Raw genomic sequence first — 23,319 nt, 5'->3', positions numbered from 1 at the left:
ATCGGTCCGTATAACGAAGGAGATTCTGTTACTACACGGATACTTTTCGTAGGAAGCTAATGGCTGCTTATCCTTGCAAACTTGTTTTCGATCGCGCGTTGTCATTTGCGTGGGCAGACGGGCATCTCCCGAAGGCAGCGTTTCGCGCGCGGTAATAATTGTTCGGAGATGGTAGCCATTAAAAAGGACGATTTATCACCAGACGAATCGTAATTCAACCGAACGCTATAAATGCATTTGCCTTAATTAAATTACATAGCGACTTATTAGTGTGCCACGAATTTGAAAAGAAACGTCTAGTGGCACGAGCGACGAGCTTGACGAGCAATCCTTATCTCGACGAGTCGCTCCGCGATAAATATGATTTTGTCCGTTATCACTGTTGGTATCTTCCGAATTGATTAGAACACAGATATCAAGAGACGGAGGTGACTAAATGCTCTTTAAAAGTCGATGTTTAGTCGTGAAATTTAGTCGAGTCGTGTAAATTTTAATTAGAATCTTTTTGCAATTGAGTAGTTTTTTGCGATTTGTGAGTAAAGAAAATTAAAGAATATAATATAGGATGTTAATAGAAAAAATCGTTAATTTATGGAAATCGAGCTAATTAGGTACGTAACTTCTAGGTTGGAAGAGTATACTTGAAAAACCAACTAGTTTTAGAGTCCACAAATAACAGAGCCCATGTTGAATAAATCTATCCGATTCCCAAAAATTTAGCTAATTAAATCATTTCTCGATTGAAAAATTGCTTCCATAAATCTCATAGTCGACGATTAATAGCCAACACTCAATCATGTTTCTGAATATAAACTCGTGCGTGATAAATTGTTTCAGGGACTCACCAACGTCATAATTAGAAATAACTTTTACTCGAAATACAAAATAAATACAACACCGTTGTTCTAATAAGAAATGTCGTAAGTAAAAATGCAATTTTTCATATTGTCACACGTGCCACAAAGATTTAGCAAGCCGAATCTATTAACTAAAGCAATCGACACGAAGTCGGAACAGGTGTGATTCCAGGTCAAATTAAGTATGAAGATTTATTCAATAAAGCAACTAAGTAGTCGGCTTGTAGACGCAATCAGGGCCAGAGGGGTAAGCGAAGTTTGAGACGAGGAGGGGAGAGAAATGAATTTTACGGGTCGTGGTTCCTACGATCAGATAATTCACACGCACATTGCTTAATTATTAACGCGAACGTGTTCCGCGCTTGTCGAGCTAATCGTGCACTCGATCGCATGCGCACCGGCGCGTACCTACAATTTTGACAAAATTGCACAATCTGTCATTTACCTCTGCAAACAGGTTAATCGCACGCTAACGGACAAGAAACGTACGATTACCATACCTCAAGTAACTCGCTTTAACGAACTTCGTTACGGAGTTTTCTTTGCGCGTTGAATCCTCTTTCTGCCTTTCTTTCTTCTTTTCCTTTTTCTTCTCAATTTTTCTCGTGCGTTCTGACGTTCGCAAGAAAGGCTAATCAAATACGATAATAATAATTTGCACGCGCGAACATCGTACGAAAGTCGCTATTAGCGGACATTTCAAAGCGTAGAAAAGAGTTTGCGTTATTCATGGCGGCGGGTGATGAGCGTGTCACGGTGAAGGGAATTAAGGACAGTCGATTCTTGGCGACTTGGCAGATGTAGGAACGCTAAAGGTTCCTCGCTACGAGAATGGACACCATAAATTCAAACGTCGCCGCGCAACGAGTCGAAACTTCATCAAATCAGTAGAAACAGCGACAGCATATTAGTAAATAGAATTGGAAATTCTGCTGATTGGTAAATTGTGTTGAAACGTCCAGATATTAAGGCGTTGATGAGGATTTTTCTGGGACAGTAGGAATGTTGGTAGGTCTGACTGCTTGTGTTAGAAGTGAATGATAGTCAACCCTTTATTAAGTGATATATTATGAGAATTTATGAATGTTAAATAGATTGCCCATGAAGAAAGAGTCAGTGTAAACTGCAATCACGAAATATTAATTTTAAGCAACAAAAATTTTAAAAGTACAACATCTTGCTCCAGCAAAAAGATTACAGTGGTCACAGAAAATACTTACACTATAAAGGTATGCGCAAATAATTTCTGTAGCCACTGTGAAACGATTATCACGAATATTTTATTATTAGACAATTATAACCTCCAACCCTTAACTTCAATCTTCAACCGTTAAATCCTCAACTTGCTAAACAGCACGCTAAACGACAAACAGCAAAGCCATGAGGAAGCTGAGGCCAAACGACAGCGAAATCAATGTGCACAGTTGCGGAGATGGCGTCTCCACCTAAAACCCTACAACGAATCGACGTAACTCGTGGTTGCATGGGCACAGGATGTTTCAATTACGCGAACGAGCAATTTCACCGGGGAAAGTAATATTTTTGCCGCGCGTTTCAATTATCGAGCCCGTAACAAAGTTTCGCGTAGCTCGATGTCCCATGCACCTATACCGAACAAGAACGCGGTCGCAACTCCGTTTTCCTACCGTGTAACGCAGCGATGTATCCTTTCCTCTCTTCCACCACTTGCTATCTATATAATAACTGGTTAAATTCCGGTAGTGGCGATCCTTACGAACGGTAGCCTCTAATCAACCTAATTTCGGGTTCCTTTGGCCCCGAATATGGGCCAACATTGGAATTATTCGGTAATTGTAATGGATCGGAATGTTGCGCGTTCGCGTTCGCTCTTTAGGGCCACGCCGAGACTCGGCCAAGCAATTTCGTATCTTATGCTACGTTGCCCCTTTTTTCTTCGTTCTACGGTTCCTCCAACCTCCACCACCTCGTCCGAAGCCCGATATAGATTTGATTCTTGGCCCCGTTCGTCATTATCTCGATGCTTGCTTGCTTGTGCTCCACCATACCGCGATTATTCCTCTAGTCGTTCCTCATCGTGTCTAGAATTCTTATGAAGCATCCTGGTGAGAAATGTCGATTCACGTCGCTGTCGATCTAAGGAGGAGCTCCTTAGACTGGCAATTCGAGAATCATAGTACGAGTTCCTTTGGACATTGCAGAGTAGCTTTCTTTAAATTACAGATCATCGAAGGGGAAGCCTGTCTGGTTTTTTGTTGTGTGGGATTAATGAGAGACGTTGGGGTTGCTCGGACAAGATCGCCGAGAACGGAAGATCCGACTGACGGATTGGATCCGTGGATTTGTTTGGGTAAATGTCATTTATTTTTGGGACTGGATGATTATTCTTTTGGCTCGTAGGTAGCGGCTTACGGAATGTTCTATTGTACTGTGGACTTTGATTAGACATTTTGTCAACCGTAGGTCGTAGGTTTACAAACTGTGCTTCATCTATTATGTTAACGATTTTCATGTGCTCCCTCAATCAATTTTTTAGTCAATCGTGAAATTATTAAAGTTAATTGTAGCAGTTAGTATCCGTATATCGTTAATACATTAAATGTAAGTAGTATTTTCAAGGACTGAAGCAAATTAATTTCGTTCATTGTTTGTCAAATCTAAAAAACTTCTGTTCAGAAAAATATTCGATAAAAAACACCTTAAGTAAGTTATATCAAACTTTTCACAGATCATTTTTCATACAGTAGAGCTCCATTTGTTTGAATCGTCGAGGTACGAATAGTTCATATAACTGGAATTTATTGATTTTTCTCCATTAGATATCTACGATTTTTCGTTGAAATAATAGGAGGTCACGTTCAGCTAGATAGATAAGTGAATTCAGTCGTCTAGAGTTCCAGTTAATCGAGTACTAACTAAAATTTCGTTTCAATAAATGAATTTCGGGTAAATGAAGTTTCGCTAGCAAATCTGAATTTCAAAATAAATTATTACAGATTTTAACTAGCAGCATAAACTATTTTTATATAGGATATATTTACTTATACTGTCTGATCAAGTAAACAAATAAACAAACACAAAGCGTGTAAACTAATTCAACGATTTTCTGGCAAATTTCCGTTTTAAGTCTTATATCTCCAATGCGATTTACAATAAAAGTCTGGTAGAACGAGCAATCAAGTAAACTGTGACATCCTAACGTGACATTACGATCGATCAGAAAGCTCCAGAAACGTAAATCGATCGGCAATTAAAAGCAACTGAATCGCGAAGACGATGGTCAAAGATTATGAAAGATGGAAAATGGTCAAAGATTAGAAGCTCTCTTCTGCATACGAATAAGAAATCATAGAGGCTCGATATATCAAAGAAAATGGTGATTCATATGTTCCTTCGGGATCGATTATTTTTCTTTCCGTTAAATCGTTTCAACTCTGCCGATCAAATTATTGGGTTCTTCACTGTTTAATGAATTCTAGGCTTTGCATTGCGTCAGAGGTGTATTTATCGTGATCTCCTTGATAATCGAGAATGCCCAGTCGTGATTGAGATTAATTGCGAGATTTTTATTATGATCATGTAGTTGACATTGCTCATGCAGGAAGAAGAAAACACGCCTTGACTGCTAATAGTTTAGTTATTCTCTAGAAGAATTCTACTTCAGTATAAACCATATTTGTAAACCATTTTCACAGCAACTCCAAACGGTCTTCATACCGTTCTCTCCGTTGAAACCAAAATCAAGAGATTTTAAAAGATTGAAACTTCTGAAAATTTCATGAACCACTCCATTTATCTGAACCTTTTGCCTTGAGATTATCTTGGTAGCCTCTTCAGTTCCTGTCGTGTCGCAACGTAAAATATTGAAATATACATAATTCATACTGAATAATCTTTAGTCCGAAAGATTGGAACTAAAGTTGCAGCTCAGGTTGAAATTTATAACGAACACAATCTTCCTTTATGACTCGATATTGGAGAGGAGGGATGGAATTCTAAATTCCATTCTAAGTTCTAAAAAAAACTTATTACGAATGACGGAGCGAAAAGCAGCTCGATTTCTCGAGCAGATTTATCTCGTCTCTTTTAACTGGTACGATTTTCTTTGGTAATTGTATGCCGATTTTATGCAGCAAGTTAGTCCATTACAGATTCGAAGGTGTTCACCGTAAGATGGAAAACACGGCGTGCTGCATGGCAAACAAAAGCAAATGTCGGCTGCATAGGACACGCATGTAGGAAAGAGATTAACACGGTTAATAGCATCAAATTGTAACCATAAAGAATACCCAAGCGGGCAAGAAAGTACATAGTGTAGAGTGGAGAGCTATGCAGCCAGGACTTTTTTTGTGATTTTAATATGCACGTGTTCGAGGAACATCATACCAACCGGATACAAGGGGATAATAATTTTTTAAATTGACCATCGTCCACCGGGCTAATGACTTTTCATTTCGCGACCGCAATTAAAATGAACGTTTTAACACTGTTCGAGATATCTTTACAAGTTGCTACGGCAGATACGCCTGATTATGCCCTTCGGCTACGCGATCTCTAGACAACGAAGACAACGAAATTGAGTAATTTCGTTGATCTAATATTTGTTACACGCTAATGAGGATTGCAGTGAGTGTAGACAAAATGGGTAATTAAAAATGGAAATTTTATGCGAGATAGATAAACTGGATCGGAGAGTATTTATCAATGGATCAAAGATACTTATGGATAGGAAAATATGATCATTTTCTTTACATTAGAACTTCATTTTGTTCGGTTCTTTGCTAACTTTTTTGCTACTGTCTATAAAATGTTTTTCTTTAATTTTTTGAAATTTTGAGATGAAAGATGTGAAATTATTAAACAGAATTTACATTTCATAATCATTGTTTGCACAAATTGAAAACATGACTTTACCACAAGAATTTGTATTTATCGTGTTTGAATCATAATCCATGTCACAGATGTGATTCGATAACGTGAAATAAGGAATAAATTAAATAATAGTCATATGTATATTTAATACGATAGGATAATATAAACAGCAATGGAACTCATTACTGTAGCTTAATTATAGCTCTGAATTTTCAAAATGAGCTATTTTCTACGTCCTCTTATTATATTCGATGTGCCTATTCAAAATATCATAGTCTTTACCAATTATCAAAAGATGCTTAAACTCGAAGCAAAACAAAAAATGAACAAGAAAGAAAACTTGTTTTCCTGCAATTTCAACCGAAATCCGTGGAACGTCGATTATGAAAGATCATGAACTTCATTTCAGTTGTCGAGTTAACAAGGTAGCTGAAATTCTTGTATTATTGATCAGTTTTTGATCTTCCTTCACGCGTGCATTAAATTCGGTTTGATTTCTCGATTTAATTTCGTCACTCGAGGCCAATTTATTTTTTAACGAGTAAATGTGAAAAAACAAAACGGGAGAGAAAGGCGGGGGCGGTGAGAACGTGTCGGAGTCGCTGAACAACACCGGATCGTTTGAAATAACACTTTGCGGAAGCGTAAATAAATTAAACTGATCTGCCGCGAGCAAATGTTACACGAACAACCGCGATTTTATGGCAATCAAACAATTTACACACCTGAATTTACACTGGGATATGCGATAATCGACATTAATAATCGAACGCTGAAATCTCCGCCACGCGATTTGCCAGAGAGAGAGAGGGAGGGAGAGAGAGAGAGAGAGAGAGAGAGAGAGTTTGAAAAATCTAAAATATCGAGACGTCTTTAAATTCTGTTTTTAAATACGATATCTAACTATGTTGTATTACTCGTTCCTTCTTTACATTCGTATCTCTTCGAGTATTTTATTTTCCGATCAAATATTTAAAAACTATATTTTCATGATATCTACTGAAATATAGTAACATCCATTTCGAGCCATATAAATCCAAAGAGAGCAACCTCTTTAGTTAAATATTAACCGGACGATTTACAAAAACTAAACGAATGGTAAAATGAGAATAAAATGAAGATAAAATTAAAATAACTGGCATTAAAGATATCCAAGTTTTTGTAAAACGAAGTACGATTCATTCCAGATAAAATACTAAAATCCACAAGCACCAACTTGTCCCTGAAGAACTTCCACAAAACAGCCTCTCGTCACTGATGAGTTAATCAGCTCGCTAACCAATTTACCCAGCGAGCTCACCCCTGACTGTTGAACCACAAAACCCACCATGGAGGAGGAAAAAAATCCCTGAAGCACCGATCCCGTTCAAGAGACAAAAGGCGCTCGTCGATAGCGAAGAATCTCTGGTCGATAATCCTGCTGAGGCAATCCTGTTGCTAAAAAAAATATGGACCATGATGGGGCCTCGTTGCTCGCAACGAGCCTCGGTCGAGAGCATATCTCTGTCGCGGGAGTGTCCACTGAAACTGTTGGCCGGTCGCGTTTCCATGAAAGGGATCGCTGTTTTGCGGTTTACCGATGGCGAGGCGAAACGATCGGCCGGCTAGGAAATAGCTCGGTAAATAGCGCGGCTCCCCTCGTTAACTCGATTTAATGGCACGTCGTTAGCAGTCGTATAGCTGGGGACGTGATCATAAAAAAACGAGTGCACTCGGAATTCGGGATACCCGGAATCGGTGAGGTTCGCCGAGTTTGGTAGAACAGAGACACAACTCGAGAACGGAACCAGGACGAAACGTGTTATTGTACCTTACCGGTTCCCGTGTATCCGGTTCTCGGCTCAGGCAATATCTATAAAAGATGATAACGCCGCTGATTGCCGGCGTATAAAACTGCCAACCTAACTCCTGCCCGTTCGACGATTGTATAACTCAGTTAGCGATTCTGCTTTTCCGGGATAGGCGCTGTTGCCCGCTGCTGATCGCTGTTGAGCATTGGCCGAGGGAGGTCTGAGAGATGAATTGATTCGATGGATCGTGTTGTAATTCTCGATGATGGCTGATTGTTGCTGCGGTGCAGTGGTTTTGGAAAATTTATGTAAAGTGGTATAAGTTACGATGTTGTTAGCCTGGTATCGGGTATTGTGTAATTATAATAGATGTAGTGCTCGTGAGTCAAGAAATGATGTTATTGCATAGATAATTCTACTATTGCGGAGTGGGTGATATTTTGACTATTGTGAAATTTGAAACTATTTCAAATTCAACTCGAAGATTTGTTTTCTGCGGGGAATATGTAAAGCTGAATCGTGTTACAGATATATGAATTGAAACTCGATAAACGTATAATACAGAAAGATATAAATATATGTCTAGATTCAAGAATAATTTGCATACAATGCAAGTAATAAATGAGATGAAATAAACGCAGGAAATGTTTTATTAAACAAATGATTAAATATAAACAGATAGGGATTTATTAAATAATAATTGAAGAACGCGTTTCTCACTAACGCTAACGATAGAGCAGTAAATTTTGTCATAAAGAAAGATACACGTTTCAATTTAAAGTACATAGTCGTCTCACACTTGAAAGATGAAGTTCAACTTCGTCGCGATATAGTCTTGGATACCCTTGGTTCTGTCACTCCTTTTGTTCTACCCTTTCTTTGTTGTTTGCAGTTTCTTTAAAGTCTCGGCTACAGAGGAGCATTTACAATTTTTGTTTGAAACAGCAGTTTGAAGTAGCGTTTAAAGTCGACTAATATTATCTTCTGCTTTGTGACGGCGCTTTTACGTATTCCCTTTGCTTCATCTCTTCTATTGTTTTAATCCTTCCCACGCGTTCGTAACTTCTGAAAAGAGCAAAAAGGTACTTATAATTTTTCTACTAAGGAAACATTGATGTTGTTTCGAAAAATAAAATACACTTCGCGGTACTCGCATTTCCGTTATATATACTTCGGTTAAAAACCAGTTGTTTTTCGACAAAAGATAATAAAAGTAAATTTACTTTTTATATCTGTGTATATTTTACTAGTTATTATTTTATATTCTTAAGCAAACAAACGAATAGGTAGTGATTGAGGTTCTTTTATCAATCGAAAGAATACACCAACATTTACGATCATAAAACGAAAGATTAGTTTCAACATGCGTCGAGCAAGATGCTTAGACCGTTCCAAGAATTACGATAATTTAAGTAAATCACATGATGTAATATCAGGTGTTAGGCATCTATGTTGTTTCAGAATTTTTTGCGTAATCCTAATTCCATGGTAGGAAAGCAAATAATTCCGTTCGCCAACCGTTATCCATCGGAATGTAACTCAAGCCAAGTTTTTAATTTTTTTCGCGAGAATATATTCATTTTGGATTTCTCAATAGAACGTTTCCTTCTCCTGTGAATTTGTGGAAGATGTAATATATCGTAATACGAACAATACAAGAAGTATGAAATAAGAAATATAAGATTTTGTACTTCCGATATTTTTCTATATAGATGTACTTACATATTATATGGCGGTCATAGACGTAAAGAATACTAATATCACCATTTAAAGTAATATAATGTAGAATAAAGAAGAAGAACGAGCCGATGTCAAGATAACAGACTCATCTAATACCACTTGACAAATTTCAAATACCACATTTCATTTTAAATGAAATACACTTGTAACTACAATAATGGTTTCTCTAGTTCAAACATGAATATTTAAATTCTTTCACTATTTTAGCTATACTACGTACAGCTCCATCAGTAATTCATCTAATTTTTTCAAAAACAAATAAAAATTCCGAATTAAAAAGCTTCAAGGTAAACTGAATTCACCACTCTTATCATCGCTTATCAGTTCGCATCATAGATCTTATTAATTAATATAAACCACAGAAATTATCACGAAGTATATAGTATGTCGGGTATCGAGTTCGTCAAATCGTACAGACGGTCAAATATCAATCAACGATGCAATGATTGTCTATTTAGCCAGCTAGCAACAAAGACTTAGACCCACGAATCTCGTACCAAACTGACTCCATATCCAAACAGCGAGACAACGTAGGCCTAGAATGACGAAGCTGATGGTGTACAAGCAATTTCATATTTACGAGGCCAAACAGAAACAGGGAAACCGAATGCCACGAATCGTGAAACTTGTCGACCGATCGGTTGGCCTGTCGGCGGTGTTGGACATCGGCAGGTTTCCCCATTAGCATCGCTCGACAGGCGAGGTTGTTGGTCCAGTGTGTCTGGTTTCGCGAGCGTGAAGCTCGCGCGTGCTCGTCTCGTGGAACGCAGCCTGGACATGCAGGATCGTCGGTCGTATCAGCGGCACATGGCGTAGAAACCCATTATGAATATTCAGCCGAGGGTAGCCGGCATGGCTGCGTTCGAATCCATTATTCACCGCCACGGCGGCATCAGACCGCGCGCTGCATTTTCCACCGGGTCTGGGACCTGGGTTAGGTCGGGGAGGAAAGAAGGTTACTTACCACTGGCCAAGGAACAGGAATATAGGTGAGCTACGGTCTGGAGAGAGAGGAAAAAGAAAAGGTGAGAAGGAATGATCGAGGAACTGGTAGCGGACAAGAGAAAGAGGTTTAAGTAGAGCAGAGATGGAGGGAAGGAAGATTGGAGCGTTGCGAGGAAAAAGTTACGAGGATAGGAGAAGGAGGGAAGAATAGGAAGATGAGAAAGAGAGACAAAATGTGACTAGAGAGAAGAGAGGGATATGGGAAACTTGGAAAAGAGGTCATAAAAATTGCAAAAGGTGAAGGAATCGTGGGGGAGAGGAATGGAAATATGGAAAAATAAGGTATATGTGAAAAAATAGTGACCAGAAAACAGCAGGAGAATATAAATTATAAATATAAGGAACGAAAAATAAAAGATGAGAGAAAAGGAGTTTAAAAAAAGAATTGTTCGTGGTATTTTTATTTGTCCGTTTTCCCTTGGTTCGTCGTGGTCGTTCTCTTCTTTTGGATCTACGTGTGCCTCTTCTGCGCGGTCTCGTTCTCCTTTGGGATCCTCACCCTCCTCACAACCGCTGGTTCCTCTGGTCGTTTCGCGTGGTTTTATTCGTTGGCGGAAAGAATGCGCTTCGTTCGGCCTAGTAATCAGTTCGGGAGAGCCAGCTGAGGGAGAGGATCGCTTACGCAACAGAAACCCGTCGTCAAATTTTTTGAATTCCGGAACGCGCGAAATAAACCGGGCTCTCGTGATAGGAATCCATCTTGTAAAATTAAAAGTAAATTGTTGTTTGTACTACCTGTTCTATGGCAGAAAAATATATTACATTATATTAAGATTATCTTAGTTAGTTCTTAATTTCTGGTTAATACATCTAATTAGATTTCCGAATTATTTATATAGATTTCGTTTAATTTTTAGCAGCAGAAAGATATTAAATCTCTGGTCAATTTCAATCAGAATATAGAAAGGTGAATTATATGATATACACTCCGATAAAAATAATTTAAAAAATACATGTAATAAATCGTTTCGTACGGTACGTATCATAAATAAACGACTTTCCGAATCACGACATAATTACTCATTATAATTACAACTTAGTTATAATGGAAAATCTGTTTCCTTCGATCTTACCTACACAAAAAGAAAAAAAGAAGAAGAAAGAGGGAAAATGAGGAACAAGATAATGAAGATGCGTTTTTCAATTCCGTATCGCAAGTAAGCAGCTGGGCAGTTTCTAGTTACACGATTCAACGAATGCCCAAGCATACTGGTTATCATCGGTCTGAAGAGTGTTTCACATGAAATTGCGTTCATTATACACGTGACATGTTAAGGACAAGGAAAAGACAAATAGCGTTGCGAAGAAAATAATAAATCGAGCGAAGGAGGAATTCGAAAAAAACATCCGTAGTGATTTACTTGCTTACTTTTTCTCCTAAATCGATATATCGCAGGTATCAGCTGGCTCGATGTTTGAACCGCAAAATTGAAGCTTGAAGCACGCTTTGCAATTATGTAATTCGAGCGAAAAGCTTGCTTGCTGAATTTTATATTTTCATTTTGCTTGGAAAGAGAGGGAACTCCATTCGAATTTTTTAAAAGTAAATCAATGTGATGTGATTTATGACTTTTAGAAAATTAACACGTTTTTATAAATAGTTTACTATAAGTATATGAATCTGAATTACAAGAGGAACTATAGGTACTGCATAATTTTAATAGAAAGATTTTTCTGTGAAAAAATCCTGCTCGGTGATAAGTCTCGATTTTGAGAATCGGTAGATTAGATACCGATTATTATTTAAGGAAACTTTGAATATTATAAGATATATATAATTTATATAATTAATTCCTGTAAATGAAGACATTGTTTTAATATTACGATATTCAAGATACATATTTCATCAGATTGATATTTTCTAATTACCATTAATTGAGCACGTTTACCCGATGATAGCAGCCCGATGATAAAGCAGTGATAAGCTTTCGCTGATTATTATCGATAACAATATTATTAAATCTTTAGTGACATATATTAAATGTATTTTGGCAGTATATTAAATTAAAGTGTTAAAGTTGGAAAAGATTCAATTTGCTGTGCTTTAATCAAATAAAAACATAATGTATGTGTTTGCTAATCACACGAAGCCGTATATCACAATTTCTATATAGTGGATAAATTATAGCTTTTATATCTTTGACATAAATAATGGATGTTTCATAAGACAGATCGATAATTCTGTGAAGCACAATGTAATAAGATATATCCTTTTATTAGCGAGATTGTAATTATCAATCAACATTCATGTAACATCTGAATCGTCCATGATCACTTTATGAAGAATTGCAGCCACAAGATTTACGTAATAAAAGAAGCCCATATGGACATCTTTGTCGTTAGAACTATAGATCATTCACGTAATTTGAATAACGATTCATGAAAATAAAAAGCTTGAAAATTCTTTTTCTATCTTATATGTCTTGTTCAAAATTAGTTTATTTGATCGCTAACTAGGCGTTTCGTCTTGTTCTAGGTAAGTTGTGACCGGAGAACCGCGGTGAACGTTTGGATAATATTTCGGCGGTAGAGCTCAGAATGACGTTCAGATGCATGCCAGCCTTTCAGACACTTGGAGGCGGTGACTGCGGTGCATCCTGGGTAAGTGTGTTGTTCTTATGTAACTTGGTTGCCGCAATCCCTGTGAACGAAACGTCACACAGACTTATGCGTTTCGACCTTTCTTCCATGCGATTCCGCAAAAAATTTGTATTTCGCGCTCATCCAGACACATTTTCAACGCCTCTTGCAATTTTCTAGTCAGTCAAAGATGATCTGCTAGACGTGCAACGCTTTGAGATAGTTATGAAATCAGAGATTGAAAAAGACTTGGAGTAGCTATTAGAATACGACAATGCAATGTTAAAAAAATGACAAATTTTAATATTTTTATTCATTTTAAAATAATGGGAGTTCTACTGTACGTGAATTACAAATTATTCAATAACTTTACATAAATCATGTAAAAAATTACTACTTTTAAATATCGTATTTAGGTAGTCGTCGATTTGTATATTTTAATATTCTAATTTTCACTCGAAAATCGTTTTCGATTACCTTCGTAACAGCTCGAGTTAGCAGTTAAAAAATGAAATCTCTCCCTCGCGTATCTTCGGAAGGATCAATGAAAACCTTATTTTCTCTGTTGCATGTTCGTTCATTTGTTTACTTATCTCTCGACTGCATCGTTCGACACGGCACGTTAAGTTTGTCCGGTTTCGTAGCATGTTTCCTGATTTCATTGTCGGTGAGATAGCATGATCTCTGTTAATTTAAACGAGAACGCGATCTCTTTTCTCGATTATCCACTCGCTTGAATGGTCTCAGAATTACATTTGAGACTTTGTATCAATGAATGGTAAAAGAAATAGGAGAATAAATAAAGGATAGGGTCATGAAGAACTACTAAACGTTGAACGCGTCTATGATATTTCGTTGAAATAATTCTTGACTTTTACGATTAATAGATAGCCTCGTTAGCTACTTTGATGGCTGACGTAGATTGTAATAAATAATTCTCAAAGAGATTAGGTATCCATAAACGCGACTATAAGTTTTCTTTGACGTTTAATGAAATTACTATATTTTCATAACCATCGATATTTACATTACACATACATTTTCAGATTCGTTTCGAATTTTACCAATATAATCAGGATAGCCCTGTCTTGTCACAGTTCCAATAGAATTTTATAATGCTTGTAACACACATTATACATATATACCTATTTGAAAAAATGTCTACAAGTTTTTAAACACTGGCACGAGTTGCTATACTTTATTAAATCAGCAAAACACAAATCCCTATGCGAATGAATAACAAAATCTTTTTAACGAAATTTCTAAATTCCTGGAAATTTAAATCCGTGCAAACGGATAAGAAAAATTAACAGACTACGACCCTGCACGCGTTAACTAAAGCATTTTCATGAAACCAAAACTATGGCGAGTTCTACGGAAAGAGGACCGGCTCGCCATTATTTGCCAGTAAACCTGATAATTAATTCAACGACTTTAAACCACTGCAGGAAGCGGCAGTGCGAAAGAAAGATTCAATTAAAGGTACAATGCTCTTTTCGTCGCTATCGTTATTACTTTTTGCGCGAATACAACGACACAGTCGTCGATGATGAAATTCGCTATATGCATCGGGAACGCCGATGTATAAACCACTATTTTCCTTGGAACGAAACGCTTGTTCTATTTGCCTATCATTGTTTCCATTAATTCTGTTTGCGCACCAGAAAGTTTTCCATGCTCAAGGAACCAGAGAAAACTGCGAAAAAGGCACCGTCTAATTGTTACTCGTTCAATGGGAATAACGTAATTGTAACAAGCCCTTTTCATTAACCTCGCTAAACGCAGAAGGTTTTGTACTTACATCGAAAAGAAATTGCGAAATCTCTTTCATCGTGGAATAAAATCTATTGCTGTGTGTGCATTCTTGACAGATATTTGCTAAACGCAAACTAAGAATTAGTGCCTTAAAATGTTCTATGTCTATATAGTATTTAATTCATCGGATAACATATCTAATTTACTGGATGTGAGAAACTTCAAGAGATGAAATTAAAAATTTAGCAGACTTTTCGAATCAGATTTTGCCAGACATAATAGAAATCGCTTTGCGTATTTAGTGCAATAGTAAATTCCGTGGTTGTGCAACCTCCCCTGAGCGATTATCATTCATAGCGTTTAATTCCGGCGTTCAATCTACTCACGATTTTCAATGCAAAATTAATCGTGTAGCGAAAAATATTTGAATTACGGAAATGGTATTAGACAGCTTCAAGCCGATACGTGTACTAACTGTCTGGAAAAGGTTAAACATATTAATTTTAATCTTTAAACACGTCGTTACTCAATATACGTACTCAATGGCGACTAAAAGTTACTCGAGAATTGTTATTAAGAATTATGAATTTATATAACTTTCAAGAGAATACCACAAGAAAGCAATTACTCGGTTTGTTATTTCGTTTGAAACTGCAATTAAAATGTTGTACGCGATAAACTTAAACTTTTCTTCTAGTAAGAAAATGTATTTCTCTTAAGAAATAAAACAGTCATAAAATCTGCTTATCTGTCGTCAAGGAGCTGTTGTACCAACAATTGAGACAAATAGATTCTTTATTTCATGATACTATAGCAAAATAATTTAATTCAAATTTAAATCATTAGCAATAGTTTTTGTACTCGTGAAATATTTTAACTATTTATGTTGCAAAATTATTTTAAAAAGTATTCAGCGTTGTACAAAAACGGTGCCTGAAGAGAAAAAGAAAACAACCCTGAAAAGAGATGAGATCTAGTTCTCAACGAACGAAAAACATTTAAGCGAGATTTCAAAGGGGTGGAAATATTTTTTACGGATCATCAAGTAAGGAATTAAAACACAAAGTGGAATATCGAGCGGTCAGTAAAAGCGAGATTCGTGGAATTATAGAAACGGGAAACGAGGTCGGCAGCAGCCATTTGCCGCGGATAATAAACGCGATAAAAAGCCAACTTAACGCGGCTGCGCGGTCGTGAAGTTTGCGGGTACGAACGAAGGATTCAAATCTACCTTCTTATTCTCATTCCGTTGTTATTACTTTGTTTCCTTTCTCCCCTCTTTCCGAGGCGAGTAAATAACTCCTCGTTTACTCACCCTACCCCCAAGTTTATAATGGAGATTATCTTATTTGCCTGTTGAGACTCGTTTCAATCCGCCAGGCGAAGTCCGAGTCCTCCGCTTGGTTCCTGGAAAAACGACGAGAAAACCGAAGGAAAGTCGCGAGCCTTTGCGAAACAGAGAAAAAGGGGATGTTACTGTGGAAAAATAAGGAAACGGTCGTGGTTAGATTTAATGAAATCCTCGGTGCTTTGTCGAGTTCCATGACATTTGGGAATAATATATCGTTCTCTGAAAAATTGAAACATTGAACAACGAATTGGTGTCTTTCAGTCTAGATAAAAAAGAAGGACGTAGAATTATAGAGCTTTATGTGGAATATGACATTTCGCGTGCATTTGTTGTCTTCCCTCACGATCTTCGAACCATCACGATCGTCACCATACCACTACCTACACATTAAAATACATACGCTGCTACGAAACACGGTTACAGAATATAACAACTTCCAAGTGATACAGCACCACGTAGGATTCAAACGCGTGTTCCATTACTCAGAATCCCTCACTTCATCCTTTGCATCCACCTAAAAACCGTATTCAACTTTCGTCACGGGCAAGGACCGTAAATCTGAAACAAGCCGCAAATTAATACGATTTGCCGATTTTTCGACACTCCGATCATCGAGATCTTACTCCTGTCCTTGTATTTCACGAGTATTTCCCCACACTGTGTGATTGCCGATCCACCAGTCGTTCCATCCGTTTCTAGCCATTCCATGCGGCCAACGAATCGCGCGTATAGCTGCACCTTGCAATTACGCAGAAAGGCGGTCCACCCACTCCGCGACTTCGCTGGTTGCGGCACGGCGTAACAGGGCCCCTCCACGGCTTCTCTTCCCCCCTCGCTGACCCCCGCGTGCAGTTTCATTATTAATTATCAGGTCGCCAGTGTGTTATTAGTGCACTAGGAGAAACCGCCCGCCTCGCGGCGCGACTCAATTCGAAGGAAGAAGCGGCCCGATCCTTAAGCCGACGATGATAAATAACGACGTGGCGGATACACGCGCACGTATAATCTGCTGCACGGTCGTTTTGAGTGACACGCGGCTGTAATTACTATTATCAATTAGCGGATGGCAGAGGAGATTTATGAATTAAGAATAAAAGCTGCCGTCGAAGATACTTTCATATCTTCTATCCTTGAGTGTTTAATCTTTGGCGTGATGTAGATTTTCGAGATTGTTCTACTGATGAAATTTTACTTCCATTCTTATATCGTTTTCAACGATAGGAAATTTCATCGTTGTAGTGCTTTCATCCATAATCGGATTTTTCTTTGTTCGCGAGGATAGGATATTGGCAGATTGTTTTGCCGAACAAAGTCGCTTCGTCTTGAGTAAAAGTGAAAATAAAACTTTCCATCGTCTAAAAAAATGAGAGAGATTGAAAGCATCCAAAAATTATCGTACCTACTCCTCTCGTATTTCTCTCAAGAATGAAGAATCTTTCAACCGCTGTGCCGATCTTGATGGACACCTGTTCCGCGAGACATAGCTCCCCGTAAAAAAGAGTTGGCGATGGAAGGCGCGCCAGATTCCCTCGAGGAAGGAGATCAACAATCCCGTCAGAGATTTACAACGATGCACACGAGCGTTCCTAGTTGCAATCTAGCGTTAAACCATTTAATGCCGCGTGAGACGCGTAATTATCATATTCAAATTGTCAGGTATGCTTCGGGGGCAACGAGTCGCGTTAATGACTCGCGTGTACCGTACCCATGTCGACGTCGTTTGCCACGATGTCCAGTGGGTATACCAGTCGAATGACGATCCTGCACCAGTCAATTGGTATTTAACAATTATCGGAAGAACGATAATTAGAAACGAAAGAAGAAAGACACGAAAGACACGCGGAAGCAGAAACAGGAGAAGGTCGTAGACCTTTTCTTTTCTAATTATTGGCTGATAATTAATGTGACGTAATTAAAAAGGCGAAACGACGCGGACAAATGGCGGCGACTTGGCGTGGCATTGGCCGACCTGCGTGCATCGCGTTTAGCCTGCCGTTCGTTTTTCTCGCATAACGAACTCATTTATTTCTACACAGTAATGTACGACAATGCAGGCTGGTCGAACTACGACACGAAACAAAGCACGCTGTGGCTGGTCGGCGCGCGCCTATACGCCAGAAACCGCTTCTTAGCAAACGAGCTGCGCGCCGGCACCCTGAGGGGCGGCGAGTATTTCACCAGAATTTACGTTGCGTTTCACGCTGCTAATACCGCTGTAGTATAATTATAATTAGCGGGCTACGCCCTTCACACCGCCCCTTGGAAAGTTCGCCGTGTCGGATACCTGGCGCGCGTATCCTTCACCTTGATGTCCGGCGACCGGCTCGATGGCCGCGTCGCTATGTTGCTCTTGTTTTCGCGTCGTCGCGTCGCGTCAGCCCGGTTTCACCTCGATTCTGCATCTTTTATTGCGATTAGCTTATCTTTTTCGACGCTTCCAACGGAATCTCTGTATGTTTTCTGTGATGAAAGATCATCATTTAACGCGAAAATGGAGATTTTCGGTCTGGCTGAATTAAGAAAATATCGTGGAAATATGGTAGCCTTGAGTGATAATTTGTCGAACAACAAATACGACATCGTAACATTGACATATTACAAGATATGGGTTGCATGTGGGCATATATAAACTACTTTTCATATTTAAAACATTTTAAGGCAAATAGTATAATCAACTGATTTGTAATGTGCAAAATTTACTCGTAGCAAACCTGTTGCTGCTACACAAGAGAATTTATTATTGCGGATAACTTGTAATTTGCAACTTGCGAAATTTCACTAGTAATATTAGTCCAATTCTGCAAGTTTTGAAAAATAATATGGTGATACAAAAGTTGGATGTCAATTATAAATGAAATTCATTAGAAAGTTACTTTCGCGAGTAAAAACGAAGGTCGAACATCCACATGATACATTTTTTTATACAATGTTTATACGAATATTTGTATACGACGGTGGTGGTAGGTACATAGATATTGGCCAAAAGCTTTTACCCTTTTCACGGGAAAAATTTGAAGCCGAATTACACGACAAACAATATGTGCACATTTGTACATTTGTTCGACAGATATCGTATTTTTCTACAATTTGCAAGCGGGAAAAAATGCACAGATTGTAAATCAGATTACATATTGTAGAATTGCAAATTTGTAACTGTGAATGCCGCACCGAGCGAAATGTATTTTTTCCCCTCAGAAACTTTTTTTAACCGCTATATGAAAAATTTATCTTTCGATGTTTCATTTGCTGTTTCAAGTTCAATGACTCTATCGCTCGCTGTAGTTTTCCCTCGTTCATTCATGAACCTATCGTTGAAAATCATCTAAAACTCTTGTCTTTTACTAATAATCTACAAATAATTTTTCATACCAAAAAACAAAAGGGAATCGGACGGTAATATTTTTTAATCAAATAGACAAGGGAAACTTTCTTCGATCTTCGATCTTCAATCCTACGGAAACTAACCTTTCGTTCGAAATTCCGTATCGACATCGTCATCAAGATTTCCTGGCAAAACTGCGCCGCGAATCGAAGATCCTATCCACATATAAAGCCTATCAAAATATTCCAATCTGCGGGCAGAGATACCGAGAGCTTTGGCTTCGGCTCTGGCCGAATCCCGTCCGATCGAAACTTCGATCACGCCCAGCGCGTCTGTCCAAGGGATCCAGAATGGATCCTGATCGAGATCGCCCGCGTTCAAAAGGGAGGCAGATGCAAAACAAGCGGCGTTTCGCCTCTCCGCTTGTCCGCCACTTAGCGCGCCGCGATCATGGAGTTTCCATGGGCAGCGTTCTGCACGGCATGACACCGGCCAATCGCGCAAAATTACGTGGAGAGGCCGACAGAAACGGAGGGAAAAAGGAGGGAAGCGAGCTGGCACAGGGTGAACAGGGTAAAGGAGGGGAGGGAGAGAAAGGAGACGAAGAAGGAAGAGAAGCCTCGGCTCGATGGTGGCCAAGAGAAGAAAGAAGAGACGAAAAAGAGGAGAAAGAGAATGGTGCGCGTGCCTCGGGGCGAAGTCTTGGGCCTCGCGTGCCCAGGCATGGCCTCGTCTCACTCTCGAGCGTTCGCGGTCAGAGGTCATCATCGAGCACGAGCCACCTTGGGGTTCTTAACCTCCCCTCGGTGTTGCCGACACCGATATAAAACTGCCTCATTAAAGGCGTTTGCGAATTCCGAGCGTGCCTCGAATCGAAGACGAGTTAGCCGGATTTGATGGGGGCCTTCGAATATTAGAACGCCTTACGCCGATTTCCTCGCATTTTTCGTTCGCTTTGTGTGTTTTTTTTTCTTTTTCCTTTTTTTTTCGTAGTACAAGTTGAATTGCTATTTTCTGACTTAAAATTCTATTACGAATAAACTGTTGTTCTCGATCCATCAGCGGCACTTGACAGTACCTCGGATAGTAATATCTCGGATCACCGTAGGAAAAATGATAAATCTTCAGCAAAGCCGCATAGACGCTATAGATGACTCGTTTTAAACCACCCTAATCAGATATAAAACATCAAACTGATCGTGCGTGCTCGCGATGTTTGCATATCGTCGTCCAATCGCCTTCTAAGCGTTTCAATAAACTATCGCGTAAAAGCAATAATTAACCGTACAGGTAGAAGCGATTCCGGAGCGAAGGCAGCTGATCGTGCATTAAGATCATCCGTAAAGGGCGACGCATGACGGTCATTAACAAAAATTTCGTCCGCGGGATCGGCGACTCATTCATTTTGCTTAATAACTATAAATTACGGGTTATCTCGATCGGCTTCGTGACCGGCAAGTCCTATGAATTTCAGCGTGAACGGGAACGTGGCACCCCCGTGTAACCTTGCTAGTCTAATGCGCGCGATTAAATCGCCATCGCCGATGGACACGGAAAAAGGGACCAACACGGCGAAACGAAAGAAAGAACGAACAAACTGAAGAAAGAAAAGAAGAAAGGGGGAGATGGTTAGCGTACCGTGGTACAAGGCAAGAAAATTTTTCTAAACCAATATGTCGGCTTGTAATCAGGCTAAGTGGCCCGTTCGCTGTTTTAATGCCATAAACACCGCCCAAGCTCGGAACTTGTTTGCGATCGAGAAACGATCGCGCATTAAGCTGGAAGTATGCACGCGGCGTATCGGTAGGACGCGGCCAGTTTTTCCACGGAGCTTAACGGGAACAGTCTTAAATCATACACTTAAACCGATCATTACAGAATGTCTTGAATCAGTTACGTTTTAACGGGGGGATATTTATTACCGTCAGCTAGGGAGATAAGGTCCCTCCTCTACCCCTTTTGTATCCCACCCCTTTATCTAGACCGGTCAATTAGTCGGTTAAACATATGACGGTATCCGAAACCGGTTTCCACGCGGAGCGTATGGATTTTTGTTTAGATGCTAATTATTTCCTGCCTCTTTTTGGCTCTGCCGCCGAAAATTATTTACTGAATAAAGGATCGCGAATCGAATATAACAATGAAAATCACGCGTACAAGTCGTGAAGAGAATGGATATGACGTGAAAAAGGATTTTTAGATGATTTGAGGGAAGTACTTGAGCTAAAAAATAATTACGAAAGTGTGTTTCAGCTGATTCGTGGAAGTTAAACAACCATAATATCATTATCTAAGAATACTGGCTTCACTTTAAAATTGAAGATATGTAATTTCTACATTTCGAATTATTTATATACGATATTTACGATATACAATATGTTTATTTGTATAGAATATTTCTTCTTCAAAGTGTTATGTTTGAATCTAGGAATATAGTAACATTTATGTTTGGTATATTGGTGTTTCTTTGGCCACATTCATCGTGATTTGTAACTGTGCTCTCTAGATAATTCAGAAAACGTGGGTAATGGTAGAGATCTATAAACGCTAGTTTCAGAAGCTCTTCAGATACGACAGCGGAAGCCGGTAATGGAGTCGGTAAGCAAGATATCTGCGGGAAGTTGAGAGGATAACGAAAGATTTTATACTTACTTTATTTTCTCAGTAGATGGTCGTAGTATGTATTGCTGTGTAACGCGTATTGATTTCAAACACATCCACTTAAGTTTCTTAAGTTTCGGTGTTTTTACATTTATACATCAAATTCGTTCGTTAATTTCCTTTTATGTAACTATAAATTGGTCGCGTTAATAATTGGTGTAAATATTTCATCAATGTTATTAAATATAATCTCTAAAACATATACATCATGAAATTATCTATTACGTTTGTTTACAATATTTAACAATAAAGTACTCAGGACAACTAACTTCAATCAACTCTCCATCAACCGGCGAATGAAATTAAATCAGAAACCAATTTATTTATCTGCCAACTTCCTTATTTTGTCATCTTGATTAATTATTTTCACCAATTATTTCATATTCGTTATAACTAAACCCTCAAATTAAGATCACATTCATGATATGTACATTACTGAAGTTTTAAATTACACGCTATATGATCCACGATTAAACCTAAAAGTTCTTCATCGTGACAGTCTTCGAACGAATCTAAACATTGTTCCCTTGATCAACTCCTATCACGTTCTTATACTCTGACAAACAACACCAATTAACGTTACTGTTGAATCGAGTTCGATCTCAGATACGAACGTGTCTGCTTTCAGGGTTGCGCACTTTTATCGGAAAGTAGTCTCGCCATTATGGATTGCACAAAGGGTGCAAAGACTATCGAGCAGGTGGCGAGACTCACTCGTCCCGAATTGTCCAGCGAGCGAGTCACGTCGAATAGCGTTCCGCGAGAAATATGCAAGCTCACCGTAGAAACGGTCGATTATCGGCGGCAATATCGTGTGACGGATAGCTTTTGAGATTTACGCGAAGATACCAGCCGTGTCTTTTCTTTCGCGGAACGAAGAAACGGCTAAAGACATTTTCTTACCGTTAGCCCGATAGGATCTCCTTATTGATAGAGTCCGCGAGGGGCGAGGAATTTTTAATTAGCCCGGAGCACGTCGATTAAATCTTGTCGAGTAATTACGAGCCGGCCTCGTCAGCCAACGGCTATCGAGCCTCGTAACCGTGGCCGCGTTCGGGCAACTTCTTGCTTTCGTTTCGCGATACGCGTTCGAGTTTCAACGGTGGCCTTTTATCTTTCGATGACAGTCGCGAATCTTCTTGCGCCACTGATAATTATATCTCGGTACAAGTAACCTCCGTTGCCCCAACTTTTCAAGATACGAGAGGATAGAGATGATACTAGTTCGAATTGAAATTTTGACAACTCGAGTTGGTTCACTATTGATTCTCAGTTCGCTATATCAACGTTCCGACAGATTTATTCGCATTAGACTTGTTAATGCTGAGAATAAAATCTCTGAAGTTAAAAGACAGTAAGAGAATTATAGTTTACGTGTTATGCGGGCCAGAGAGATAGGATCCAAAT

This window comes from Bombus vancouverensis, chromosome 6, assembly GCF_051014615.1.
Source record: "Bombus vancouverensis nearcticus chromosome 6, iyBomVanc1_principal, whole genome shotgun sequence".
Classification (NCBI taxonomy): domain Eukaryota; kingdom Metazoa; phylum Arthropoda; class Insecta; order Hymenoptera; family Apidae; genus Bombus; species Bombus vancouverensis.
The sequence above is the reverse complement of the archived record's forward strand: the minus strand, read 5'-3'. Positions refer to the sequence as shown.